The sequence below is a fragment of the Mustela putorius genome, unplaced genomic scaffold (genome assembly GCF_011764305.1).
Source record: "Mustela putorius furo isolate JIRA1106 unplaced genomic scaffold, ASM1176430v1.1 tig00000407_pilon_pilon_pilon, whole genome shotgun sequence".
Taxonomy (NCBI): Eukaryota; Metazoa; Chordata; class Mammalia; order Carnivora; family Mustelidae; genus Mustela; species Mustela putorius.
Window position 1 is genome coordinate 9,281,704 of NW_025421373.1, and position 7,668 is coordinate 9,289,371.

The 7,668-nt window shown below is 42.6% G+C and overlaps 1 protein-coding gene across 9 annotated transcripts in view; it reads right to left on the reverse strand.

The window, feature by feature from the left end:
* Positions 1-4,391, reverse strand: part of CAPSL (calcyphosine like) — a 30,223-nt gene extending 25,832 nt beyond the window's left edge. For 8 of the 9 annotated variants that reach the window (XM_013051907.2, XM_045079464.1, XM_013051921.2 and 5 more), the window contains exon 1: positions 4,270-4,391. The gene's annotated coding sequence lies outside the window, so the exon portion shown is untranslated. The other variant, XM_045079465.1, reaches the window with a different exon arrangement.
* Positions 4,392-7,668: the final 3,277 nt, after the last annotated feature.

Here is a 7,668-nt window from a genome sequence, read left to right on the forward strand (position 1 = left end):
AGTAAGAAAAGATTTGGCTGGATTTGTGTACAAAATGCAAAAAAAACAAATAAACAAACAAACAAAAAAAGACAAAAGAAAAATAAAACTTTCATTCCATACTCCCTGGTTTTAGTGACTATGCTCTTAGAACCAACCAGGCAACATTCCAATATCCCATTTTTCAGGTACCGTGAGACCTTGGCCTCAGTGATTTCAAACCCACTGCAGAGATAAACACCAAATGTCTATCTTCTACTACTTTTAGATGGGAATAAAGGTCTGAGTACCATTTGTATTCTTGCAACATTAGAAACCAAAATCACTTAAGTAACTATTTTACGGCCACTGAAAATGCCTCCTTTGGGGTCCTTTGTCCATATAATGTTTATTTTATAGCCACTTAGAAATCCAGCCAACTATTTGCATCTTGCAGGCTTTTAACTGATACTTCCAGAAAACCAAGAAGCACCAATGGATAAAAACCCAATGTCAGAGTGACAGTATCTGCATAGCTAGCGTATCAGACAGAAATCATGTCCAGCTACTCATAACAGAAACACGTAATTGTCTGTGAATATGACAGAGGTTTATTTCCTCTCATGTAAAGGAGTCTGGAGGCATTTCAGAGAGTCTATGTCCCAAAGAACTACCATCTTTCTACTTTACCATTGTTTGTATCCTCAGAGTTGCTTCAAGTTACAAAAGAACCTTTGTTGCTCCCACCATTACATCCACACCCCAGGCAGCAGAGAAGAGTGAGGACAAGGAGAGTGCCCTTGGCAGCTGAGTCATCCCTTCTTAATGGCTCCCACCTCCTTCCTTAATGGCACCCAACTCCTTCCACTGAAATCTCATTGGCCAGTCCCTCAAAGGCGGCTAGCACTATGATCTGAATGTTCATACCCTTCCAAAATTCATAAGTCAAAGTCCTAACTCCCGGTATTAAGAGGTGGGGACTTTGGGAGGTACTTAATTCACAAGGGTAAAACATGAATGGGATTAGTGTCTCATAAAGGAAGCTCCAGAGAAATCCCCTGCCCCTTCTACCACCTGAGCAGTAGCATGAAGGTGATGGCTCTACACCAGGTAGGGGGCCCAACCATGCTGGTGTCTTGGTCTTAGATTCCTAGCCCACAGAATTATGAGAAATAAGTTTTTGTTTTTATAAGCTACCCAGTCTGTGGTATCTTGCTAGAGCACTCCAAACAGATTAAGACAGCTAAGAAACCTAATTTTGGGCTGGGTACTTTGCCATCCTTCAAGTTGTGTTTATAAAGAAGAGGAAAATTGACAGTTTCTGCCACAGTTGGCAGAAGAAATAGAGTCCTTCTAGAAACTATGTCAGCGCTTCCAGATCAGTTTTTCCCACAACATCCTGCGAAGCCACCATATCATCCTGACGGAGAACACCAGTGCGAATCCTGAAATCAAAAGTGAGTACGTTGATGATTTCTGGGCTCTCAACCTCTGTTTCCCCAAAGAAACTAAGATCCACAATTCCCTGGGCAGTTGTCGAGAAGACCCTGAGTTTACACCAACATACCCGAAAATGATCTAGACCTGGAGACACCAAACCACAGCCCGTGGGCCAAATTTGCCCCTCCATCCAGTTTTGTAGATAAAGTTTTACTGGAAAACAGACACACGCATTTGTTTATGCATGATCCTTGGCTGCTTTCATGCTACAGCAGGAAAGGTTAATAGTTGCCACAAAGACCTCTGGTCTACAAACCCTGAAATATTAGTTTGACATTGATTAGATTCCTCTTTCAATCTTCTCAACCTATGCCACGCTCCTCCACACCTTGTCTTGAAAATCACAGTAAAAATGGAGATGAACTCACTTGCATCACCTCCTCCAAGTCTGTACAGGTATTTATCTCCAAAACCATCCTGACTTTGTCCTCCCTGCCCTGTAGGAAGTGAGAATTGCCTCCCAGCTGAGGATGGTCTCCACCTAAAACACAAATCCCAACCCCTCTTCAACCCTCAGCCCCCATTTATGCCCCTTCCCTCCCCTCCACCAGCTCCTCCTTTTAGTCCATGAATCTGCAGTGATCCCTCCACCGTACACAGCCTCCAGCTCTCGCCCTTCAAAGCCCACTACCTGGAGGAGTCTCTGGCTTCTCCACTTTCTTCCCTTCCATCCATACTTCAGCCCACTGCAGTCTGGTCTCCGCCGTCCCTCCACTGAGCCTTCTCTCAGGAAGCACTGCCCACCTGATTACCACCACCAACAGTCACTCCTCATCTATTGCACTTTGCCCAGCAGTTGACTCTGTTGATCATTCTTCCTTCTTAAAACTAATCTCTCAATGAATCTACTTTCCTCTGTCTCCCTTTGTCTCAGGAGGTCTGACCTATTTTGCCTCTCCCTTGCCTTTTGGCTCCTTTCTAAAATGCTACTCCCTCCCAGGATTTGGTTATTTATCCTCTTCATGCTCTCATACCATCCCACAGCCCTTTCAGCCCCATCTACTGACAGCACGATGGCTCCTGAGTCTTTATTCCAACTCATGCACTGTGCTAGCTTCACAGTCAGCTTTCCCCACAAAATGTGTGTGCTTCAAGGACCTACAGGCAACTCAAGTTTAATGTTCCAGAGCCAAGTTCATTATCTTTTCCTCCTATTCCTTGCCTCAGGAAATGATCCCACCATTTCCCCAGGTCATCCACTGAACATTATCCTAGACGACTCCTCCCCTCTGTGTTGAATCAGCAGGCAAAAACTGTAGAATTTCGCCATCTTGACACCCCTTGCCTCTCTGTTCCCTCCCTCATCTCCATTGCCATGGATACCACCTAAGTCCAGGACCTGGTCACCTCCCATCTCCACTATTGAATTTGCCTCTTAGCTGATTCCTTTTCTCTAGTCTTCCCCTCTCCAACCAGCCTTCAGATGACTGTCATAGCCATCTTTAAAAATGGAAATCTGAACTTCAAACTCTAATTAAAAACTTTTTTAAAGACTTTTTAAAAACCTTTAAGTTTTTTAAAGGTTTAATGGCTTAAAGGTTTAATGGCTCCCCATTGTGTACAGGTAAAGAGTAAACATCTTCGCATTTGAAGTAGACACTGGCCCTGCCTGTCTCCCCAGCCTGGTTTCTAGCAATTCTCCACCTCTTTACATTTATTCTGGCATTTATACCCATTCACATTCCCCACGCGCACTATCGCATTTTGTCCCTGTGCCTTTATACATGCAGTCCTGTGTTAAGGAACACTTTTCCTCACTTGTTGGCCTAGAAAAGTCCTGTTCTTCCTCGTATAGTCACTATGGTGAAGCCTGGCATAACCACTCTCACCAGAGGGAAACAGCTTGCGTCTTTCTTTGCACCATCTGCGCAAAACCCAGATAGTGTCCATGCTGAATCACGATGCAACTCTCCGCTTTCAGAACTGCCTCTCCTACTAGACTATAAGGTTCTTAAGGGCAAATGCTGTAAACTTTGTGTCTCCAGTCATACCATCAGCACTCAGCAGGGTGCTACTAGATTGTTATTAGATCACCGCTATTTACATATAAATAGAAATACATGTCCACAATTTAAATCTCGGTATTTAAGATGCAGTTACAAAATAGAGACATTTCTGTAGTAAAGAGATTTTGGTAAAAAATAAACAAACAAATAAATAAATAGGAGCTCTAAAAACTGGAAACGAATTCATCTACTTAGTATGATTTAACTACACCCTAGAGACTGAAGGCAAGATAAACAGTATTGCTGTTTAATAAGGTCCTTCTCAATTTTGTGACCAATCAAATCAACTCGACAACGTCTAGCAAGCAGTGTCCAGCCTACTGCTGTTTTCTGTCTAAGTGGTCAGTTCAGCAGGGTATGACAGAAATAGCACATCTTTCAATGCCGGAAAAACCAAGGTCTGAATCAAAGCTCAATCTCTTGATGGCATTAATGACTTGGAGATGCTTCACCTCGAAGCTGTGTTTCCAATGGTCATACAGGCTAGATGAAGCAATTCACCCAAACGCTTCACACGTCAGTACCCTACACCTAGTGACTGCTCAGTGATGTGTACTGCCCTCCCCTTTAGGGAATAAAATTGATTCTGTACCTTTTTATCTGAGCTCTTCTTCTCAAAAGATGACCAATCGTCTCCCAGAACCACGCTATTTCCTCCCCAGACTGACAACCGAGAAGTCTCATCAACTGCTGGTTTTCTCTTTAGAAAGTAACACCTTTCGTCTTCTCTCTCCTTCTTTCTTTCTTTAGCTAAAACTAACCAAAGTGATCAAGCCAACATAATAGTTCAAAAACATTGATTTACCTTCAATGCTAACCTGAGGCCACCAGTTGCTGGGAACCGAAACTACGGACGCGCTCCGGGGTGTGCGTCTGGGCGGGTTCAGCCCCCCCTGCATCCCCCGAGGCCTCCTCCGCGTCCCTCCCCCGCGACCCGCTCCGGCCGCCCTTGGCGCTCAGTGCACGGGGCTTGGACTCCCAGAAGCAGAGTCACACCCTGATTGGCTCAACTCACTGTCCATCCCTTCCCTGGCCCTGCCCTTTCTCAAGTTTACATTTTGGTTGCCTAGGAAACGCGCTGGCGGTGAAAGCCGGAGCCGCTCCCCGCCGAGCGGAGGCTGCCAGAAGGGTACCTGGCGATTGTTTGGTTTCAAGGACGGCATCAAAACTTACCTCGTTTGTTGTATCAAATGATGTTCAGCAAATTGTCTTACTCCCTCAGGCCACCCCCTCCCGCCCTTCTGTTGTCTCCAGGCGGCACCCTGCTGGGGTGTCTCATTCTCTCTCAGGTGACGCTGAAAACCTCAACACACAGGAGACGCCACGTTATTCTAAGTGATTCAAAGTCCTCCCTCGTTCTCCACAAGCTCAAGCTGACACGATGCCATTCTGTCCTGTTTTGGTTACCTCTTTTCTCCTTTCTTCTCACTTCCCTTCTCTTCTTACACTTGTTGCTCACGATGAGTTTGCCAGATTAGAAGCAGCCTAGGGCCCTGTTCAGAAAAGGTACCTAACTCCAGCTCTCCTCCCTCCTGGCACCCGTGACATCCGCCCCTTCTCTCGCTTCTGTCATGAACTTGTCCAAAGAAACCAGGACTCTAATGATGAGGACAGGAGTTCCACCCTCTGTCTGGCATTCTACATTCTACGGATTCTCAGACAAGTGTGGTCATTGATGTCTACTGTCTCTACAGAGGACATTACATTTCTCTTGTCCACTTGTCACCCTCGCCCTGGAGATCAAAGAGGTAATATTCTCTGGGGATTTTAAGGAGGACTTGCCTTGGTCGAAGGAATTTCCGTCGGCGTGTGATTTGAGGAGCAAGAAGGGCCACTTGCAAAATAAGTCCTTTGTTTCTCTTTTAGGATAAATGTTGCTTTCAGAAAGCCCCTCTCAAAGGTACACAACACCCACCAAGCAGTAAAAACTATTGACACTGGCAGGGTATTTGATGTGGCACCCACCTTCACCCCAGGATAGTTCCCAGAGTCTTCCCCACACACCATTAGCTTTTTGTCCAAAGGCATCCCTCCTTACTTACTGCAGCTGACCCCGAGGTACTAAGCAGTATCATTTCATTTTCACTAAGTGAGATTACTAAGCTAAACTGACCATGAGACAAGAGGCACTGCCAATGACAGATAAGTCTACTTTTCAACTAATAAATCAGTAAGACTGTGGGAAGTCACATGAGAGGACCAGGAAACTCTGCATCATCTTTGTATCTTTCAAAGCTCCCAGCATGATGCCTCGTTACAAATAGGAAATCAGTTGATGTTGGCTGAATCAAATTGTTGAACTGGGTAAAACGCACTCAGGTTAAGGACATTTAAAATATGAAATCTAGAAAGAGCTAGTTCCTTGGACTAGGTAGAAATTTGCTTAAGACAACAAGTATTCCATTTACCTCCTTTTTCAAGGGTAATTGGTTGACACTTGTACAAATAGCTATCTCCCAGTAGCCTGCAATTAGGATGTGATTTTTTTAAAAATATTTTATTTATTTATTTGACAGAGAGAGAGATCACAAGCAGGCAGAGAGGCAGGCAGAGAGAGAGGGAGGAAGCAGGCTCCCGCTGAGCAGAGAGCCCCATGTGGGGCTCGATCCCAGGACCCTGAGATCATGACCTGAGACAAAGACAGAGGTTTTAAACCATTGAGCCACCCAGGTACCCCAAGGGTGTGATAAACCAAACAACAGAAGATTGACATGGGGGGAACCATGTCAATTACCGTAGGAACCAACAAGTGATCATGACTGATGCTAATATAGAAATAGATAAGCAGAAGAATCATTACATAATGAAGGGAAACATAAATGACAGATTGAACTCTATATCAGCATCTTAAAATGTACCTCTAAATACATGTATTTTGTATGCAGATACTGAGTGTCCTATTTCATGCCCATCAAAGATCAACATATTAAATATTTTACCTGTGTTTATCATTTCTCAAATGTGTTATTTTAGGTTATAATTATGGAGCAACTCTAGGTCCCACTCACAAAATAAACTTGAATTAAGTCTGATACATGTATCTGATCACTTAGTCTGATTCTTCAAGAAGTAACTCCAATTCTTACACACACTCTCTTCTCTCTTCCAAACTGTACTAGCTCTATTTTAGAAATTATTAAAATGTATTTGAATTTCTAATTATGTTCAAATACAACAATAGTTCTTGAATACTACATTTTAAGGGACTCAACAGAGTGACACTGAAAAACACATCTCACACTTAGAGATTTTCAAATCAATTTTAAGTATAATTTGTATACAACAAGCTGCATCCATTATATAACTATAATACAAATGCTACTTCATTCATCTTTTCATGGGCATGTAGTTTTTTTCTGGGGCTATTATAAATAAAGCTGTTATGAACATTTGTGTACAGATTTCCAAGTGGACATAGGCTTTCATTAACCAGAGTAAATACCTAGAAGTGGAATGTCTTGGTCATGCGGCCAGTGTGGCTGAACTGAAAAACTGCAGAGCAATTTTCCTGTGTGTGGCTACACCATTTCCCACTCCCCTCAGCAATGGAACAGATACGAGTGCCAGTAGCTCTGTCTCCTTGCATTATAACTGTTCATATCATCAGTCTTTTTAATTTTACTCATTCTAGTAGGTGTGCTATGATACTGTGGTTTTATTTTGCTTTTCTCTAATCACCAATGTGTCAAGTAATTTTTCATGTGATTATTGGCCCTTTGCATATCCTCTTTTGAGAATTGTCTGCTCAAACCTTTTGTTCATTTCTGTACTGGTTGTGAGATTTGTTTGGATATTCTATATACAAGGGTTTTGTCTGAGAAATGTGCTGCAATATTTTCTCCCAGCTGATGACTTACATTTTTATTTTCTTGTACATGTCTTTAGAAGAGGGAAAGTTTTTCCTTTTTATAAAATCCAACTTATCAAATGTATTTATTTTATGATTTTAGCTTGTGTGATATGAATAATAAATCTGTGCAATCATAAGACTAGGATGACTTTCCTTTAGAATATTCATAGCTTCAGTGTTCACATTTAGGTTGATGATACACTATGAGTTAGTTTTTGTATATGGTACATAGTAACAGTCAATGTTTCTTGTGTATGTTATTAAGGAAAAAATATAAGTCATTCAGATATCAGTTGTTCCAGTACAATTTGATGGGAGATTTTTCTTTTCCCATTGACTTGTTTGTGTACCTTC